Below are 22,823 nucleotides of genomic sequence, written 5' to 3'. Positions count from 1 at the left end.
GCCCAGACGCCAGCAGAAGATAACGGATCACGCTCAGAAAATTGAACATATGGCCCAGTCAAACGAAGAAACCAATAGTTCAAATGAGATACAGGAGCTGAAACAACTAATGCTGAATATACGAACAGAAATGGAAAACCTCTTCAAAAACGAAATCGATAAATTGAGGGAAGACATGAAGAAGACATGGGCTGAACATAAAGAAGAAATAGAAAAACTGAAAAAACAAATCACAGAACTTATGGAAGTGAAAGATAAAGTAGAAAAGATGGAAAAAACAATGGATACCTACAACGACAGATTTAAAGAAACAGAAGATAGAATTAGTGATTTGGAGGATGAAACAACTGAATTCCAAAAAGAAACAGAAACTATCCGGAAAAGAATGGAAAAATTTGAACAAGGTATCAGGGAACTCAAGGACAATGTGAACCGTACAAATATACGTGTAGTGGGTATCCCAGAAGGAGAAGAGAAGGGAAAAGGAGGAGAAAAACTAATGGAAGAAATTATCACTGAAAATTTCCCAACTCTTATGAAAGACCTAAAATTACAGATCCAAGAAGTGCAGCGCACCCCAAAGAGATTAGACACAAATAGGCGTTCCCCAAGACACTTACTAGTTAGAATGTCAGAGGTCAAAGAGAAAGAGAGGATCTTGAAAGCAATGAGAGAAAAACAATCCGTCACATACAAGGGAAACCCAATAAGACTATGTGTAGATTTCTCAGCAGAAACCATGGAAGCTAGAAGACAGTTACTAAAATTACTAAAAGAGAAAAACTGCCAGCCAAGACTCCTATATCCAGCAAAATTGTCCTTCAAAAATGAGGGAGAAATTAAAACATTCTCAGACCAAAAGTCACTAAGAGAATTTGTGACCAAGAGACCAGCTCTGCAAGAAATACTAAAAGAAGCACTAGAGTCAGAACCGAAAAGACAGAAGAGAGAGACATGGAGAAAAGTGTAGAAAGAAGGAAAGTCAGATATGATATATATAATACAAAAGGCAAAATGGTAGAGGAAAATATTATCCAAACAGTAATAACTCTAAATGTCAATGGACTGAATTGCCCAAATAAAAGACATAGACTGGCAGAATGGATTAAAAAACAGGATCCTTCTATATGCTGTCTACAGGAAACACATCTTAGACCCAAAGATAAATATAGGTTGAAAGTGAAAGGTTGGGAAAAGATATTTCATGCAAATAACAACCAGAAAAGAGCAGGAGTGGCTATACTAATATCCAACAAGTTAGACTTCAAATGTAAAACAGTTAAAAGAGACAAAGAAGGACACTATATACTATTAAAAGGAACAATTAAGCAAGAAGACATAACAATCATAAATATTTACGCACCGAACCAGAATGCCCCAAAATACGTGAGGAATACACTGCAAACACTGAAAAGGGAAATAGACACACATACCATAATAGTTGGAGACTTCAATTCACCACTCTCATCAATGGACAGAACATCTAGACAGAGGATCAATAAAGAAATAGAGAACCTGAATATTACTATAAATGAGCTAGACTTAACAGACATTTATAGGACATTACATCCCACAACAGCAGGATACACCTTTTTCTCAAGTGCTCATGGATCATTCTCAAAGATAGACCATATGCTGGGTCACAAAGCAAGTCTTAACAAATTTAAAAATATTGAAATCATACACAACACTTTCTCGGATCATAAAGGAATGAAGTTGGAAATCAATAATAGGCGGAGTGCCAGAAAATTCATAAATACATGGAGGCTCAACAACACACTCTTAAACAACAAGTGGGTCAAAGAAGAAATTGCAAGAGAAATTAGTAAATACCTAGAGGCAAATGAAAATGAAGACACAACATATCAAAACTTATGGGACGCAGCAAAGGCAGTGCTAAGAGGGAAATTTATTGCCCTAAATGCCTTTATCAGAAAAGAAGAAAAGGCAAAAATGCAGGAATTAACTGTCCACTTGGAAGAACTGGAGAAAGAACAGCAAACTAATCCCAAAGCAAGCAAAAGGAAAGAAATAACAAAGATTAGAGCAGAAATAAATGAAATTGAAAACATGAAAACAATAGAGAAAATCAATAAGACCAGAAGTTGGTTCTATGAGAAAATCAACAAGATTGATGGGCCCTTAGCAAGATTGACAAAAAGAAGAAGAGAGAGGATGCAAATAAATAAGATTAGAAATGAAAGAGGAGACATAACTACTGACCTCACAGAAATAAAGGAGGTAATAACAGGATACTATGAACAACTTTACGCTAATAAATACAACAATTTAGATGAAATGGACAGGTTCCTGGAAAGACATGAACAACCAACTTTGACTCAAGAAGAAATAGACGACCTCAACAAACCAATCACAAGTAAAGAGATTGAATTAGTCATTCAAAAGCTCCCTAAAAAGAAAAGTCCAGGACCAGACGGCTTCACATCTGAATTCTATCAAACATTCCAGAAAGAATTAGTACCTACTCTCCTCAAACTGTTCAACATAATCGAAGTGGAGGGAAAGCTACCTAATTCATTCTATGAAGCCAACATCACCCTCATATCAAAACCAGGCAAAGATATTACAAAAAAAGAAAACTACAGACCAATCTCTCTAATGAATACAGATGCAAAAATTCTCAATAAAATTCTAGCAAATCGTATCCAACAACACATTAAAAGAATTATACATCATGACCAAGTAGGATTCATCCCAGGTATGCAAGGATGGTTCAACATAAGAAAATCAATTAATGTAATACACCATATCAACAAATCAAAGCAGAAAAATCACATGATCATCTCAATTGATGCAGAGAAGGCATTTGACAAGATTCAACATCCTTTCCTGCTGAAAACACTTCAAAAGATAGGAATACAAGGGAACTTCCTTAAAATGATAGAGGGAATATATGAAAAACCCACAGCTAATATCATCCTCAATGGGGAAAAATTGAAAACTTTCCCCCTAAGATCAGGAACAAGACAAGGATGTCCACTATCACCACTATTATTCAACATTGTGTTGGAAGTTCTAGCCAGAGCAATTAGACAAGAAAAAGAAATACAAGGCATCAAAATAGGAAAGGAAGAAGTAAAACTATCATTGTTTGCAGACGATATGATACTATATGTAGAAAACCCAGAAAAATCCACAGCAAAATTACTAGAGCTAATAAATGAGTACAGCAAAGTAGCAGGCTACAAGATCAACATTCAAAAATCTGTAGCTTTTCTATACACTAGTAATGAACAAGCTGAGGCATAAATCAAGAAACGAATCCCATTTACAATCGCAACTAAAAGAATAAAATACCTAGGAATAAATTTAATCAAAGAGACAAAAAACCTATATAAAGAAAACTACAAAAAACTGTTAAAAGAAATCACAGAAGACCTAAATAGATGGAAGGGCATACCGTGTTCATGGATTGGAAGACTAAATATAGTCAAGATGTCAATCCTACCTAAATTGATTTACAGATTCAATGCAATACCAATCAAAATCCCAACAACTTATTTTTCAGAAATAGAAAAACCAATAAGCAAATTTATCTGGAAGGGCAGGGTGCCCCGAATTGCTAAAAACATCTTGAGGAAAAAAAACGAAGCTGGAGGTCTCGCGCTGCCTGACTTTAAGGCATATTATGAAGCCACAGTGGTCAAAACAGCATGGTATTGGCATAAAGATAGATATATCGACCAATGGAATCGAATAGAGTGCTCAGATATAGACCCTCTCATCTATGGACATTTGATCTTTGATAAGGCAGTCAAGCCAACTCACCTGGAACAGAACAGTCTCTTCAATAAATGGTGCCTAGAGAACTGGATATCCATATGCAAAAGAATGAAAGAAGACCCATCTCTCACACCCTATACAAAAGTTAACTCAAAATGGATCAAAGATCTAAACATTAGGTCTAAGACCATAAAACAGTTAGAGGAAAATGTAGGGAGATATCTTATGGATCTTACAACTGGAGGTGGTTTTATGGACCTTAAACCTAAAGCAAGAACACTGAAGAAGGAAATAAATAAATGGGAGCTCCTCAAAATTAAACACTTTTGTGCATCAAAGAATTTCATCAAGAAAGTAGAAAGACAGCCTACACAATGGGAGACAATATTTGGAAACGACATATCAGATAAAGGTCTAGTATCCAGAATTTATAAAGAGATTGTTCAACTCAACAACAAAAAGACAGCCAACCCAATTACAAAATGGGAAAAAGACTTGAACAGACACCTCTCAGAAGAAGAAATACGGATGGCCAAGAGGCACATGAAGAGATGCTCAATGTCCCTGGCCATTAGAGAAATGCAAATCAAAACCACAATGAGATATCATCTCACACCCACCAGAATGGCCATTATCAACAAAACAGAAAATGACAAGTGCTGTAGAGGATGCGGAGAAAGAGGCACACTTATCCACTGTTGGTGGGAATGTCAAAGGGTGCAACCACTGTGGAAGGCAGTTTGGCGGTTCCTCAAAAAGCTGAATATAGAATTGCCATACGACCCAGCAATACCATTGCTAGGTATCTACTCAAAGGACTTAAGGGCAAAGACACAAACGGACATTTGCACACCAATGTTTATAGCAGCGTTATTTACAATTGCAAAGAGATGGAAACAGCCAAAATGTCCATCAACAGAAGAGTGGCTAAACAAACTGTGGTATATACATACGATGGAATATTATGCAGCTTTAAGACAAGATAAACTTATGAACCATGTAATAACATGGATGGACCTAGAGAATATTATGCTGAGTGAATCCAGCCAAAAACTAAAGGACAAATACTGTATGGTCCCACTGATGTGAACGGACATTCGAGAATAAACTTGAAATATGTCATTGGTAACAGAGTTCAGCAGGAGTTAGAAACAGGGTAAGACAATGGGTAATTGAAGCTGAAGGGATACAGACTGTGCAACAGGACTAGATACAAAAACTCAAAAATGGACAGCACAATAATACCTAATTGTAAAGTAATCATGTTAAAATACTGAATGAAGCTGCATCTGAGCTATAGGGTTTTTTTTGTTTTTGTTTGCTTGTTGGTTTGTTTGTTGTTGTTGTTTTTTACTATTATTACTACTTTTATTTCTTTTCTTTATATTAACATTTTATATCTTTTTCTGTTGTGTTGCTAGTTCCTCTAAACCGATGCAAATGTACTAAGAAACAATGATCATGCATCTATGTGATGATGTTAAGAATTACTGAGTGCATATGTAGAATGGTATGATTTCTAAATGTTGTGTTAATTTCTTTTTTTTTTTCTTTCCGTTAATAAAAAAAAAAAAAAAAAAAAAAAGCTGACATGTTTGAGCAGAGCATTCAGAGCGTCCTGCACTTTGTTATTTCTTCTAGCCCTGATGTGGCCATTGCCAGCAATGCAGCCCATGTGGAATAACCTGGGGACAAATACAACAGCATGGAGGATGCCAAAGTCTACATGGCTAAGGTGGACTGCATGGCAGACAAGGAAGTGTGCTGCACCCAGGGAGTTTGAGGATACTCCATCTCAAAAGTTTTTCAAGCCTGGCCAAAAAGCTGTGAAGTAGCAGAGTCCTTGGGACTTTCAGATCCTAGAAAAGTGGATGCTGCAGATGCTGAACAAGGAAAATGCTATGCCAGTGCCAGAAGCAGAGCCACCCAGAGCCCCTGAGCTTCAGTAGGGGCTGCATGAGTTCTCAGCCAGCAACTTCCAGCTGGACATTGCACAAGGTGACCACTTTATCATGCAAAGCTCTGACTCCAATCAGGAAACAGCTGGCCCTGGGCCTTGAACATTCCAAAGCCATCAAGATTGCCAAGGCCGATTGCACGCAGCACTATGAGCTGTGCTCTGGAAAACAGATGCATGGCTTTCCCACCCTTCTCTGGTTCAGAAACTGTAAAAAGATCGATCAGTACAATGGGAAAGAGGACTTGGAGGCACTGAGAGGCACATGGGATGCAGTTGCAGAGTACCAACAGGAGACCCCGGAGCCCATCTAGCTTTTGGAGGCCTCAGTTCTGGTCGCCAGGCAGCTCAGTGCCAACCAGGGTATGGTACTGGCAGTGACCGAAAGGAACTTCGATGACACGTTGCAGAAGGAATAACGTTTGTCAAGTTTTATGCTCCCTGATGTGGCCATTGTAAGAATCTGGCCCCAATTTGGGAGGAACTCTTGGTTTGGTGGAGGACAATATAGCTGAAGTAGACTGTATCACCAAATTGCACTATTATTTGGTATAAGGCTATCCCACACTGTTGCTTTCCTGAGTAGAAAAAAAAGTCAGTAAAGAAAGTGGCAGTAGAGACCTCGAATCATACTATTTTGTTTTGCTTCTGGCAAAAGAGGAGCTCTCCTCTCCTGCCTGGCCTCCTGTATCCACCAGGAGGAAGAGCTCACATCTCACTGATGTCTCTGAGTTTTGAGCAGTGGTTACACAGAAAAGTCAAATGTACTAAATTTGTTGTATCTTCTTTGAGTGAGTGTTTTTTGAACCAACACATGATACAGATTCTCTAGGTTTCTTTGAGTAAATGTGTAACTCATGGTCACTTTGAAAACTAAATATTTTCAATGGCATTATGTTCCCCATAACCTTCTCTTGATGAAATTTAAATGATTTTCTTTGAGACTAAAATGGATAGGAGGAAAATTAAACTGCTGGGCTATTTCTGGCTTTCCAGTAATTTTGATGAAAGCCTTATTACCAAAGACAAGATTTATGAATTGCTCATAAGCTCTGGAATAATGGCTTGTGGTAGTATTGATGTTCTTCTGTTCTGAAAGTCACAACTGACTTACTACCAGAGCAGTTGATAGTATCTTGGAGCACACTGGAAAACAAACCCACTTCTCTGGAAGATACCCTCACAGCTACCACTGGCTTTTCTGTTTCATGCCTCTGGGCATGAAAGGCTAGTCATCATGAAAGCAATGGTATTTTAGACTTATGCCCGAGTAAGGTATGCTTATGTCCTAATTTTGTGCCAAGATTTATCAATTCAGTTATTGTTCAAGAGATCTTTTAGTTTGTCTCTTATGGAGTGAAAGACGTCACTGGTGTGTTATGCACATGCAAAGCCAGAGTCCATTAAACTTTAAAATTTGACATCTTTTATAGAAAATGCAGACATGGAAGCGTCCACGAGGTTTTCCTAACTCTTCTGTTAACTCATAAGAAAGCTCTTGATTGTGCTTTGTCATCTGGGTTAACTGGAGTGGGAAGACTTTCCCCGGGATCTAGGGAGGTCCTGCATCTGGAAACTGTCCCGGATTCTGTTCCTTGATGCAGAAGCAGTCATTTTAGACACTTCATGATTTTGCCTGCCTTTGAGGGAGAGGATGACTTTGTAGTATCTGAAGAGTAAGAATTAATTTGACTTCAAACCAAAGATTGAACCACCTGGGTTGGTCTCTAACAATGAATGGTGTCTCTGTAGTCTAGACAGGGTCTTGCTAGCGTGCATGGGCATGGGTTTCAGCTGTCCACATTTGCGTCTTAATTCGTGCCATACTATTTGTTCTAGTTTGAAAGCTGCAGGAATGCAATACACCAGGAACAGAATGGCTTTTAAAAAGGGGATTTTAGTAGTTGCAAGTTTAAAGTTCTAATTATGTAATTAGATGTCTAATTAAAGCTAGGCTATGAAAATGTCCAATTTAAGGCACCAACAAAAGATTATCTTCACTTGAGAAAGGCTGATTAAGTTTCCAGTTTCTCTCTCAGCTGGAAGGGCACGTGGAGAAGACTGGTAGCTTTCTCTCTTGGCTTCTTGTTCCATGAAACTTCCCTGAAGGCATTTTCCTCCTTCATCTCCAAAGATCTCTGGCTGTGTGGGCTCTGGTGGCTCTTAAGCTTTTTCCAAAATGCCTCCCTTTTAAAGGGCTCCAGTAAGCGAACCCCATCTTGAATGGGGTGGAGACACATCTTCATGGAAACCATCTAATCAAAAGTTACCACCCACAATTGGGTGGGCCACATCTGCATGGATAATAAAATAACTCCCACCCAGTAAAAAAGACAGGGCTTTTCTGGGGTATACAACAGATTCAAACCAGCACACTGTTTAATTGATATTTTTAATATCCCCTTGGAAATAAACAACTGTAGGAATCAAAATCCCTTAAGACCGGTATGTTCCTCATTCATGAAGTTACTGCTCAAAATAACCACTTTGTGCTTAAAACCCTTCATCCTATATAGACACAAAGCAAAACCAGTGGTAGGAATCTTAGAAACAAGACCATGTGTACTCTCTGAGGCAGAAGATAAAACAAGAATCTCTACTGGTGTCTACTGTAAAAGAAATCTTTACTAATCATGTACAGTTCACAAATGTTAAAAATCCAACTTTTTGGAGAAGCATAATCCTCACAAATGGCTTCAGCTTTGCATCATAGGCCTTGTAGTAAAAGAAAATAAAAGCCGTACAATTTGTCTACATTATGATATTTTAAAAATAAATTCTTTAAAAAAAGAACAAGGATATATACTTATGTAACCCCTTTATTACAGTAATTAACTTTAGGAAATTTAACATATATTTAAAGCTTAAAGTCTATATTCCAATTTTTTATATGTCTCAGTAATGTCCCTTTGAGTCTTTTCTCCTCCCTTGATCCTGACTGGGATCATATATTGCATTTATTTGTCATTGTCTATTTTTTTAAATTGTTGGAACATATTTACAAGATGACTTTTCTACCCCAATCTTTCCTAAGAATACCATTCAATGGGATTAATCACATTCAAAATGTTGTGGTACCCTCACCACCTTCCATTACTAAAAACTTTCCCATTTCCCCAACCAGAAACCATATACTCATTATGCATTAACTTCCCAGTGTTCCTGTCCCTTGTCTCTGGCAACCTGTACTTTAGTTTCTGTCTCCATAAGCTTGCATATTCTGATATTTTCTTTATAGTTAACATGGGGCTTAATTTAACACCCTAAATCGTCTTGCTTGTCTCTTTGCTAACTTAATTTTCAGCAGTAGACAGAAAGTACGTTCCTGTATCCTCCATCCCCCCTCCTTTACATAGCTCTTGTCACAAAGGGCATGTTTATACATTATGAATTCAGAAAACCACTGATTTCTCACTACGTTGCATGATTTGCCATTTAGATCCTGTAGGGAATAAAGATTGGAATTAAATATACAATAATACTGGCATTTATATTTAATAGTACAAAACAAATACAACAGTACTGACATTTATATTTACCCATGTCATTACCCTCACTGTAAATCGTTAGTTCTTCATGTGGCTTCAATATATTGTTTTCTGTGTTTTTCTTTCAACATGCGGAACTCTCTTTGGCATTCCTTGTAGGGCCATTTCAGTGATAACAAATTCCCTCAGCTATTGCTTAATTGAGAATTTCTTAATCTCCTCCAAAAAATTTTTTCATATGCTGTATGGCAGGGGTCATATTTCATTCTTTTTCCATGTGTCCCATTATTGCAACACCATTTGCTGAAGTTTTGTTTGTCTGGTTGCTTTGTTTTTTGGGGGAAGTGCATGGGCTGTGAATCGAATCTGGGTCTCCTGCACGGCAGGTGAAAATTCTACCACTGAATTACTCTTGCACACCCTTCTCCCTCATTTTTTTTTCTTAACCATCTTAAATAGATATCTCAGCTTATTCGTAGGCATATTAAAAAAAAAACTAAGTCATCATCGTAAAGCCTGTTTGTACAATATGCTTCATAAACCAATTTAAAATTAAAGGAAGGAAGGAAAAAATCTATAAAGACAGATATCAGAGTTACTTGAACTCTAAATATTAAACAGTACCTCAAATAACATTAGATTAGCTATCAAAACTGAGTGCATTCTCAAAACAGCAAGTAAAAAGTTATTACAAATATCACCTTTGCTAGAGTAGTGAGCTATGTTACTAAGTATTTTCAAATTTTTTATTTCAGGAATTTAATATTACTACAACTGCCTATAGTTTTTAACAGTTTTTTAGTTGTAAAATATAACATATGTATACAAGGAAAAGAAAAAAAAAGCAACAATTTTCAAACCACACTTCAACAAGCAGCTTACAGAACAGTTCCCAGAGTTTGTCACGGGCTATCATGCCCTCAACTCAGATTTTTCTTTCTAGTGCTCCAACACACTGGCAGCCTTATCAGAGTAATAATAATGGAATCATATAGTATCTGTCCTTTTGGGTCTGACTTATCTCACTCAGCATTATGTCCTCAAGGTTTATCCATACTGCTATACATTCAGGACATCATTTTTCTAAATGCTGCATAATATTCAATCGTATGTATATATCACATTTTGTTTATCCACTTGTCTGTTGATGGGCACCTGGATTTTCCCATCTCCTGGCAATTGTGAATAGTGTCATTATGAACATTGGTGTGCAAATGTCTGTTCATGTCACTGCCCTCAACTCTTCTGGGTATATACCGAGTATTGGTATTGCCGGGTCATAGGGCAACTCAATATTTAGCTTTCTGAGGAACTGCCAAACTGATTTCCACAGCAGCTGAACCATTTTACATTCCCACCAACAGTGATTAAGTGTTCCAATTTCTCTGCATCCTTTCCAACATTTATAGTTTCCTGTTTGTTTAATAGCAGCCATTCTTATAGGTGTGAGGTGATATCTCATTGTTGTCTTAATTTGCATTTCTCTTACAGCCAATGAAGATGAGCAGCTCTTCAAATGCTTTTTAGCCATCTGTATTTCCTCTTCAGAAAAGTGCCTATTCATTTCCTCTGCCCATTTTATAATTGGCTTGTTTGTTCTTTTGTGGGTGAGCCATATAATTTCTTTATGTACACAGGACAGATATCAAGCCTTTATCTGATACGTGGTTTCTAAATATTTTCTCCCATTGAGTTGGCTGCTTCTTCACCTTTTTAACAAAGTCCTTTGAGGCACAGAAGCTCTTGATCTTAAGGAGTTCAAATTTGTCTATTTTTTCTTTCACAGCTTGCACTTCAGATGTAAAGTTTAAGAAGCTACCTCCTATTACTAGATCTTGAAATGCTTCCTTACATTTTTTTCAAGAAGTTTCATGGTACTGGCTCTTACATTTAGGTCTTTGATTCTTCTTCTTCTTTTTTTTTTTTTTCATGGGCAGGCACTGGGAATCGAACCTGGGTCTCTGGCATGGGAGGAGAGAATTCTGCCACTAAGTCACTGTTGCACTGCCCTCTTTGATCTGTTTTGAATTCATTTTTGTATAGGGTATAAGGTAGGGGTCCTTTTTCATTCTTTTGGCTATTGAGATCTGTTCTCTCATGCTCATTTATTGAAAAGACTATTCTGTCCCAATTCAGTAGATTTGAGGGCATTATTGAAGATTAAATGTCCATAATTTGGTGGTCAATCCCTTACTCTCGATTCTATTCCACTGGTCAGTCCTTCTGTCTTTGTGCCAGTACCATGATGTTTTGACCAGTGTGGCTTTATAGTAATCTTTAAAGTCAGGAAGTTCTAGACCTCCCGGTTCACTCTTCTTTTTTAGGATATCCTTAGCTATTCAAGTCTCTTTCCCTTCCAAATAAATTTGATAACCAATTTTTCAAAGTCTTGATACATAGCTACATACAAACACAAACATTCTTATCATATAATCATTCCGTTCTTGTTATATAATCAATAACTCACACTATCGGGCGGGCCGCGGTGGCTCAGCGGGCAAAGTGCTTGCCTGCTATGCCGGAGGACCTCGGTTCGATTCCCGGCCCCAGCCCATGTAACAAAAACGGAGAAACAGAATACAATAAAACAAGAAAATGTTTAAAAATGTTTCCCTTTCTTCCTTCCTTCCTTCCTTCTATCCTTCCTTCCTTCTCTCTGTCTTTCCTTTAAAAAAAAAAAAAAAAAAAAAAAAAAAAAAAAAAAAAAAAAATAACTCACACTATCATCACATAGTTGTATATTGATCATCATTATCATTTCTTAGAACATCTGCATCAATTCAGAAAAAGCAATAAAAAGTAAACAGAAAAAAATTCATACATACCATACCCCTTACCCCTCTACCCTTCACTGATCAGCAGCATTTCAATCTACTAAATTTATTTTAACATTTGTTCCCCCTATTATTTATCTTTAATCCATATGTTTTACTTGTGTGTCAATAAGGTAGACAAAAGGAGCACCAGACATAAAGTTTTCACAATCACACAGTCACACTGCAACAGCCATATCATCATATAATTATTTTCAAGAAACACGGCCACAAGAGCACAGCTCCACATTTTCAGGCAGTTCTCTCCAGCCTCTCCATTATACCTTAACTAAACAGGTGATATCTATTTAATGTGTAAGACTAACCTCCAGGATAACCTCTCGACTCTGTTTCGAATCTCTCAGCCATTGACACTTTATTTTGTCTCATTTTGCTCTTCCCCCTTTTGGTCGTGAAGAGTTTCTCAATCCCTTGATGCTGAGTTCCAGCTCATTCTAGGATTTCTGTCCCACGTTGCCAGGAAGGTCCACACCCCTGGGAGTCATACCCCATGTAGAGAGGTGGGGGGCAGTGAGTTTGCTTGCTGTGTCAGCCGAGAGAGAGGCCACATCTGAGCAACAGAAGAGGTTCTCTTGGGGGTGACTCTTAGGTCTAATTTTAAGTAGGCTTAGCCTATCCTTTGCAGGATTAAGTTTCATTTGAACAAACCCCAAGATTGGAGGCTTGGCCTATTGCTTTGGCTGTCCCCACTGCCTGTGAGAATATCAAGAAATTCTCCACTTGGGGAAGTTGAATTTTCCCCCTTTCTCACTATTCCCCCTAGAGGACTCTGCAAATACTTCCCTACTCACTGTTCAAATCACTCTGGGATTTATCTGGGCATCACTCTGTACAAACCTACAAAATCTCATGCCCTATGCAAGATTCCAAGTACTATGGTGCTCGATTAAGCTGTCCACATAAGTTATATTAGGAAATGTACTATTCAAAATATAGATTTTGTACCAAATAAACATTTTTTGCTTGTCTCACACATATGTTAAAGTTTTAAAATATTAATTACCATCTATTTTCAACACCCTGCATTATTGACATTCCTTTGTTCTTCCTCATGCAGAAACATTTTTAAATTTGCACGTTTAGTCACTATCATTATACACTCTAGGCATTCAGATGGTATAATCTGAAAAGACTCAGATTATACCATCTCAGTCTTTACTGTTTATCTTTCCTTCTGATTTCATTTGTGCCTCCTCCCTCTATCATTCTCACATTCAGCTTCATTCAGTGTTCTAACATTATTGTATTACAGTTAGGTAGTATTGTGCTATCCATTTCTGAATTTTTACAATCACTCCTGTTGTACAATCTGTATCCCTTCAGCTCCAATTACCCAATATTTACCCTATTTCTATCTCCTGATGGTCTCTGTTACCAACTGAAATTCTCCAAGTTCATTCGTTAATGTCAGTTCATATCAGTGAGACCATAAAGTATTTGTCCTTTTGTTTTTGGCTAATCTCACTCAGCATAATGTCCTTAAGGTCCATCCATGTTGTTACATGCTTCATGACTTTATTCTGTCTTACAGCTGCATAATATTCCATCGTATGTATATGCCACAGCTTGCTTAGCCACTCGTCTGTTGATGGACATTTTGGCTGTTTCCATCTCTTGGCAATTGTAAATAATGCTGCTAAAAACATTGGTGTGCAAATGCCCATTTGTGTTCTTGACCTCATGTCAAATGCTTTTGACATGTCAAAAGCAAATGCTTTTCACATGTCAAAAGCAAATGCTTTTCTCACTCAATTTCAAGGCCTGAACATCAATTATGGAATGGTGTTTTTCTCCAGGTCTGATGGAGTGGCAGCTTCACCTCTTTCAAGCACTTGCCCTGTTCCCATGCTTTACCCCAAAACTGGGGTGAAGGACGTACCCTCTCCACAGCAAGATGGTGGCCAGGCTCTGAATCAATATTGAGGCATATGCTCCACCCTCTTCAAGCACTGGTGTGGCAGCAGTCTTTGTAAGTAGGGCAGACAGACCACCTTCTCCATGCACAGGTGCAGGCTCACCCGTTCCATACAAGTGGGCCTGCTGTCTTCAGTTGAGCCTGCAAATTCCACGATTATGTCCTTGAAGTTATTTTTCTGTCAATCTGAATCTTTTAGTCTAAGTTGGCAGTGGTTCTATCATACATATCTTGCCAAAAACTTGTCAGTTTTGCATGTAGTACACAGGAATCTAAACCATCAGACAAAATAACCTACAAATCCTTCCTGGAAAACTGAATCTCCAGTGCAGACTCGCAATGAAATGGCTGATTGAATCCATATCCTGTTAGAACCTTACATGGGTCACTATATTCTGAGGACTTGCTTTTGGGGACCTCAGAATTTTCCAAGTTATCAATGTCTGTTGTCTTTGTGTCCAGGAGTTCAGTTATTCTTTCCTCTCACATTTTATTATAAGCTGCAAAGAGAAACCAGGCTTCACTTTTCACACCTAACTTAGAAATCTCCTCAGATAAATACACAAGTTCATCACTCTCAAGTTCTGCCTTCCGTATGACATCAGAGTTCATTTTCTTCAAATTCTATTCCACTTTAAAAAGGGTCACCTTTTCACCAATTTTCAATAACACACTCATCATTTCTGCCTAAGGTCTCATCAGAAGTACCTGTAAAATTCTTATTTCTACCAACAGTCTACTCAAACAAACCTAGGCCCTTTTTATCCATTCACAATTCCTCTAATTTCTACCTATTACCCAATACCAAGGCTGCTTCCATATTTTTTGTATTTGTGATAGCAGCACCCCATTCTCCTGGTACCAAAATTTCTTTTATCTTTTTAGGCTGTTCAAGCAAATATCATGACATGGGTCAATTTAAACAATGGTCATTTACTTGCTCATGGTTTCAGGCCGGGGATAAGTCCAAATACGAGTGCCATCAAGGTAAGGCTTTCTTCCCAAAGACTGGCATTTTGGGGGTGGCGGTTGCTGTTTATCTTTGGCTCCCTGTCACATGGCAAGGCACAATGCAGCATCTCCTGATCTTCCCTTCACTTCCAGGTTCCATCAACTTCCAGCCACTTGTTTCCTGTGGCCTTCTCTCTATCATGCCTGAATTCATTTTGCTTATAAAGGACTCCAGTAACAGGATTCATTGGGCTGGGACACACACATACCTTACCTGAAGTAATACCTCATCAAAGTTCCTATTTACAATGCCTTCACATCAAGAGGAATGGATTAGACTTGAGGACATATTTTTCTGGGGTACATACAGCTTCAAACCATCACAACATAATGCAAAAATCCTCAAAAAATATTAGCAAACCCAGTATAACAATGTATTAAGAAATTTTATGCCATGACCAAGTATAGTTTATTTCAGATATGCAAGGAAATAGTTAACATAATCCATAATATCAATAGGCTAAAGAGGTTACAGATCACAAAATTTTAAGATCAGTATGATCATATCACACCTTTCAAAAAAGCATTTGGAAAATGCCAAAACTCATTCATAATAAAAATTTTCAGGAAACTAATACTAGAAAACTTCCACAACACGAAGAGGACATCTACCGACATCCTACAGCAAACATTAATTCTTCTCTTTTTTTTCTTTTTTGTGAAAAATAACATATATACCAAAAAAAAAGCAATAGATGTCAAAGCACATGGCAATAATTAGTTGTAGAAAAGGTTTCAGAGTTTGGCAAGGTAACAATTCCATAATTTTATGTTTGACTTCTAACTGCTCAAAAATCCTGGAAACTAAAGGAAATATCAATATAATGATTCAGCACTTATACTCATTTGTTAAACCCTACCTTCTCTATATAATTTCACCATCATCTTTGATCTTTCTCCCTCTATATAGGGGTATTTGGGCTATGCCCATTCTAGCTTTTTCATGCTGGAAGGGGCTGTCAATAATATGGGATAGGGAAATGGAACTAGTTGATGCATTTCAGGACTTACATGGTCTGGGGACCCAACTGGAAGTTATAGGTTTCTAAAAAGTTACCCTAGTGCACAGAACCTTTGTAGAATTTTATATAATGCCTGAGGTGTTCTTTAGAATTTGCAGGAATGGTTTTAGTTGGACTTTGGCAATTTACAGTAGGTAGCAATAAGTTTGTGTAACAGTGACCTCCAGGATAGCCTCTCGACTCTATTTGAACTCTCAGCCACTGATACCTTATTTGTTACACTTCTTTTCCCCCTTTTGGTCAGGATGGCATTGTTGATCCTATGGTGCCAGGGCCAGGCTCATCCCTCGGAGTCATCTCCCATCCTGCGGGTGAGACTCTCACCCCTGGATGTGATGTCCCATGTAGGGGGTAATAATCTTTGTTTTTACACTCTTCCAAGCCTCTCTCTCTTCTTTCTTCTTTTCAGCCTGCAGAAATCCCTTTAACACTTCTTGTAGGGCAGGTCTCTTTTTAACGAACTCTCTTAGCTTCTGGTTGTCTGCGGATATTTTAAATTCCCCCTCAGTTTTGAATGACAGCTTTGTTGGATACAGAATCCTTGGTTTGCAATTTTTCTCTTTCAGTATCTTAAGTATATACCACTGCCCCCTTACTTCTATGGCTTCTGTTGAGAAATCAGAATATAGTCTTATTTGGCTTCTTGTGTATGTGGAGGATTGCTTTTCTCTTGCTGCTTTCAGAATTCTCTTTCTATTTGGCATTTAACAGTTGATTAGTATGTGTCTTCAAGTGGTTCTACTTGGACTCATTCTGGGTGCAGTATGTTGGGCTTCTTAGATATGTGTATTTATATCCTTTATAAGGGTTGAGAAATTTTTGGCATTATTTCCTTTAATATTCTTTCTGGCCCTTTCCCCTTCTTTTCTTCTTCTGAGACACCCATAACATGTATGTTTGTGTGCTTTCTGTTTTCAATCATTTCCCTGAGTCCCTGCTTAAAATTTTCCATTCTTTTCTCCATTTGTTCTTTCATCTGTTCAAATTTAGATGCTCTATCTTATAGCTTCCTGATCCTTTCTTCCTCTTCTTCAAATCTGAAGTTGTCTATAGTATATTTTTTATTTCATCTATTGAGTCTTCATTTCCATAAGATCTGTTTTCCTTTGTAAGCCTTCAAACTCTTTTATATGCTCATCCAGTGTATTTTTAATATCCTTTATCTCTTTAGCCATCTCCTTGAGTTGATTTAGGAGATTGAACATCTTTGATTATTTGTTCCAAATTCTGTGTTCCATCCAAGTTTTACATTTTTTTCCTTTGACTGGGCCATAACTTTTGCATTTTAGTGTGCCTTGTGATTTTTTTGATGATATCTGATCAACTGATTATCTTGCTGGGTGTATTTTGAAGGTTGGTGTCTCTCTGTTGTGAAGGATTTTGTTGTTGATTGGGTTTGTATTGAGACTCTTCTTTGACACTTGGATTGTCAGTATTTCCCAACCCAAACAGGGGTAGTTACCTGGGTAGTGGGTGTAGACCAGATCCAATGGACCCTGGGAGAAGGTCTGGAAAGACTCTAAAAAGTTTTTTTTTTTTTAATTAAAAAAAATTTTTTTTAACTCTCTTATCACCAGACAGCATTTTTTCATCCTCTCAGCAGAGATGGCGAACTTTAGCTACTTATTTCTCTCAGCCCTAGGAATGCAGGCAGTTATGGCTTTTTGCTAGATCCATCTGTGAAGCAGTCAAAAAACTAATGTCCAGCAGTGTCTGACCAAGATTAGTTGAAACTGTGAGAATTCTCTGTTCTTTCTTCATCAGCCAATATCTAGCTCAGTGTTGGGCTATGTCCCCACTTTGTTCTTGGGGTAGAGGACTCCATGGGCATCTTAATACACAGCCACCCCTTAAGCAAGAATTGGGCTGTCCACCACTGAGTCCCTTATAGGTGGGGGATGGGTGCCAGGAACCATGGATGAAATTACTCACAGTTTCTGACCATGGCATCTCAGTTTCTTCATCCCACACTTTCCTGGGTGTTTTACTGACTTCCCCTTGTCTTCAATTCTCAAAGAGGTGATATGGATAGTTTCTGCCTGGCTACTTGCTGCTTTTGGGAAAGAAGTAGATTCTGTTGCTCCCTCCTTCATGTTCCATTTTGGAAGCTCCTATCTCTATGAGTAATAGTTTCAATTCTCTATTTTATTTATAGCTACTCTAATTTAAAAAATTTCCTTACTTCTGCCTGCTTTTTGTTTCATTTACTCTTCTTTTTGTAGATCCTCCCATTGTGAGTTCAGGTCTCTGATTTGAGGTCTTTTTCTTTTTTAATGTTAGTTTTTAGAGCTATAATTTTCCCTGTGGGTAGTGCCTTTGCTGTTTGCCACAAATTGTGCTATGCTGTGTTTCTGTTTTCTTTCACCTCAAGATATTTCCTAATTTCCCTTATGATTTCTTCTTTGACCTATTGGTTGTTTAAGCATGCACTGTCTAATTTCCAATATTTGTGAACTTTCCAGGTCTAGGGACTGGAAAAGATACACAATATGATTTTGCTATTTTTAATTTACTGAGACATTTTTATCACTGAGAATAAGGTCTATTCAAGACTGTGATTGCTGCACTAGAGAAAAATATTTATTCTGTTGCTTTTGGGCGAAGTATTCTATATATATGTCTATTAGGCCTATTTGGCTTAAAGTATTGTTAAAATCCTTTTATTTCTTTATTGTCCTTCTGTCTGGATTTTCTATCCATTATTGATAATGGTGTACTGAAATCTCCTACTATTAATGGAGAATTGTCCTCTTCAAACTGCTGATATTTGGTTCATATTTTGGGGCTCTGCTAAATAGGTTTGTATACATTTATAATTATGTCTTCTTGTGAACTGACCCCTTCATGAGTATATAGTGACCTTCTTTGTCCCTTGTAACAGTTTTCTATTTAAAATTTATTTAACTTGATATTAATATAGTAACCGAACTCTCTTTTGGTTACTATTCACAGCATCTTTTTTCCCATTCTTTAATATTCACCCTACTTTTGTCTTTGAACTTAAAGTGAGTCTCTTATTTATAGCCTATAGTTGGGTCATGCTTTTATATCCATTTTTCTAATCTCTGTATTTTGACTAGACATTTTAAACCATTTATATTTAAAGTAACTACTGACAATACAGGACTTTTTTCTGCCATTTTGCTGTTTTGTCTTTGTAATTGTTACACTATTTTTGTTCCTCAAGTCCTCAGTTAATATCTATTTTCATATTCATTTGATTTTTTTGTAGTACAGCCTTTTCAGTCCCTTATTTCTTCCTATACATATTTTTTTCTGATATTTATTTTGTGGTTACAATGGAACCAAAATTTAACATCTTAACTGTATGGCAATTACATTCAATTTTATACCAACTTAATTTCAAAGCATACACATACACTGTTCTCTACCCCTTCTATCTCCCTACCTTTAAGTTGCAATTGTTTAAAACTCTATTTATATAAAATGCATTCTCAACCAAAAATTTAACATACCTTTTATCATATGCATTTTAAAACTTCTAAGTAAAAAGTGGTGTTACATACCAACAAATACAGTACAATAGTACTGGCATTTGTATTTATCTTATTATGAGTTATGCTAGCAAACTTTTCATATATTTGAGGGCTATTTACCTTTCTTTGATTATTTACTGTCATTGTGGGTTTTTACATGCCACCACAAGGATAAACTTGAAGAACATTACACTAGGTGAAATAAGGCAGGCAGAAAAGAAAAAAATTGTACAATTTCACTAAATAAGCATAAATATCTTCTCTTTAAATAAAGAGAAAGAAAGTAGCAAAATTGTACAATTTCACTAAATAAGCATAAATATCTTCTCTTTAAATAAAGAGAAAGAAAGTAGCAAAGTTACCAGGGGCCAGGTCAGGGGCATAGAAGGATGACAGAGATATTGCCTAATAGGTATAGAGTGTCTTATTTGGGTGATGATAAGTTTTCATAAAGGATGTTAGTGATGGTAGTGCAACACTCAAATTAATTAATGCCACTGAATTGCATCTTTAAACTTGATTAAAATGGCAAGTTTTATGTTATATATGTTACCAAAAACAAAACAAAACAAAAATACCAACCAAACAAAGAAAAAACTGTGAGTTTTTAAAATTCAAGATCATTAAGGGTACTTAATTGTGTCATAATTAGAAATGCTTTCATACTCCAGTTTTATAAAGATATCTATCCATGTTTACTTTTAGAATTTGTATGGTTTCAATTTTCACAGATCTCATATCTATTTGAAGTTTATTTGGTATAGAAAGATTCAATTTTGATCTTTCGTTCTCAATAGGGCTATCTAGTTGCTCCAAATCATTCATTTAAATATATATTCTCCCCACTAATTTGAGATATATTTATTATATACCAAATTTCAACATATTTGGATCTATTTCTGGATTTTCCATTTGTGTTTATTTTTCATATGGAATTTAAAAAATTAGTTTGTCACCACAGCATTGGGGAGGATTGTGGGAAGATGGTAGAATAGGGAGCTCCAGGACTTAGTCCTTCTACCAAACAACTATTAAACAGGCAGGAACACTCTGAAACAACAATTTTTAAACTCTGGAGGCCAGAAGAACACCGTACAGCATCCAGGGAAGAGAGGGAGAAAGAGGCTGATGAATTAGGTTACAGGAATAATAAATTACTCTCTCTTTATAAGGGCTACTGTTGCCCATCTACCACTCTCAAGGCAGGCTGCTGCAGGAACCAGCCTCTGGCTAGCTGCTGGTGACAGAAAAGGACATAAAAATCCTATTCCTCAAGAACAGGGGTGGATAATACTTTTGTCTCTCTTCTTACAGTCTATGCTCTACCATAAGTTCTTTTGCATGCAGAATGTCAAACTTTTCCTTTATATCTGGCTACAAGCTGCCTCTTCAGTCTAAATACTAATACTAAACATTTGTTGGTCTCTTCATATATGTCAATTACTTTACATGCATTTTCTTATTTTATCTTTACCACAACCCCAGGAAGTTGGCACTAATATTTAAGCTGCATTTTACAGATGGAAAAACTGATATTTGAAAAGATTAAGTCACTTGCACAAATCAGACAATTAATGCGGCAGAGCCAAGGTCCAAACCCAGACCTGCCTAGTTCTATAGCCCATTCCTTTAACCACAAATCTCTATGATGTCTGCAGAAAGAGCTAGAAGAGCTCTAACAATTATTTGATCTAAAACTTTCTAAAAAATCAGGGACTGATGACCCAAAAGGCCTATTTTTACTTCTAATTCTTTAGGAATATATCACAGCATTTAACAACTCATTTACACTCCAATTCTCCTTTGGCTTCATAACAAATTTTCTTTACCCATCATTTCTCCACTTAACTGTCATTTAGACTATTTTGCTGACTCTTCTTCCTCTGTCCATATATTAAATATCAGTGTTCTGTAGAATTCTACTCTTAGCACTCCTCTCTGGTTAGTCTATTCTACTGTGTCACAACTTTTTTAAGTCTATGCCCAAACTGATTAACATATCCCCCTGGTCACTGCTCCCTCAGTCTGAGTGAACTTAAATACTCTCATTCTTTCAACTACCTCCTATATATTTGTGCTCTATATACAACTGAAGCTTCTTCTAAGTTAAAGACTCAAAACTCTCAACGTCTTATTTGACGTTCCATAAACTCTTCATACCACCTGCACCCAAAATTCAATTCAGTTTTTGTGCTGGTTTGAAACTGTTATGTACCTCAGAAAAGCCATGCTCTTCTCCAATCTTGTCAGAGCAGACCTACTGTTGGGTAGGGCCTTTTGGGTTTTTTCCATGGAGATATGACCCAGCCAATACAAGTTGGGTCTTAATCCACCTACTAGAGTCCTTCAGGAGGGAGAAATTTTGGAGAAAGCAGATATTTTCAGAGCTGACACAGAGAACAGACAGATCAAACAAAGTGAAGGATGCTTGAAACCAGATGGACTCACAGGAGCTGAGAGAGCTATTCTGACATCAACCCAGGAGACAAGGGCCAGCAGATGTCACCATTACCATCCAATGTGAAAGAGAAACCTCAGACATGAGCATCCTTTCTTTTTTTTTTTTTTAATTTTTTTTTATTAATCAAAAAAAAGAAAAGAAATTAACACAACATTTAGAAATCATTCCATTCTACACATGCACTCAGTAATTCTTAGTATCATCACATAGATGTATGATCATCATTTCTTAGTACATTTGCATCGATTTAGGAAAAGAACTAGCAAAACAGCAGAAAAAGATATAGAATGTTAATACAGAGAAGAGACTTAAAATAATAATAGTAATCAAAAAATATATATATATATAAAAAGAAAAAAGAAAAAAAGAAAAACAAAAGAAACAAACAAACAAACAAACAAAAAACTATATTTCAGGTGCAGCTTCATTCAGTGTTCCAACATAGTTACATTACACTTAGGTATTATTGTGCTGTCCATTTTTGAGTTTTTGTATCTAGTCCTGTTGCACAGTCTGTATCCCTTCAGCTCCAATTACCCATTATCTTACCCTGTTTCTAACTCCTGCTGGTCTCTGTTACCAATGATATATTCCAAGCTGATTCTCGAATGTCGGTTCACATCAGTGGGACCATACAGTATTTGTCCTTTAGTTTTTGGCTAGACTCACTCAGCATAATGTTCTTTAGGTCCATCCATGTTATTACATGCTTCATAAGTTTAGTCTGTCTTAAAGCTGCATAATATTTCATCGTAAGTATGCGCCACAGTTTGTTTAGCCACTCGTCTGTTTATGGACATTTTGGCTGTTTCCATCTCTTTGCAATTGTAGATACTGCTGCTATAAACACTGGTGTGCAAATGTCCGTCTGTGTCTTTGCCCTTAAGTCCTTTG

The 22,823-nt window shown here is 37.0% G+C and overlaps 1 protein-coding gene and 1 pseudogene across 3 annotated transcripts in view; one reads left to right on the top strand and one right to left on the bottom strand.

Moving 5' to 3' along the window:
• BCAP29 (B cell receptor associated protein 29) overlaps positions 1 to 22,823 on the bottom strand; it is a 120,539-nt gene that overhangs the window by 79,773 nt on the left and 17,943 nt on the right. The gene's annotated exons all lie outside the window — the stretch shown is intronic.
• Positions 5,336 to 6,439, top strand: LOC143679285 (thioredoxin domain-containing protein 5 pseudogene; annotated as a pseudogene).

Source organism: Tamandua tetradactyla, chromosome 1, assembly GCF_023851605.1.
Source record: "Tamandua tetradactyla isolate mTamTet1 chromosome 1, mTamTet1.pri, whole genome shotgun sequence".
Taxonomy (NCBI): domain Eukaryota; kingdom Metazoa; phylum Chordata; class Mammalia; order Pilosa; family Myrmecophagidae; genus Tamandua; species Tamandua tetradactyla.
This window is presented reverse-complemented; position numbering and strand designations above follow the sequence as displayed.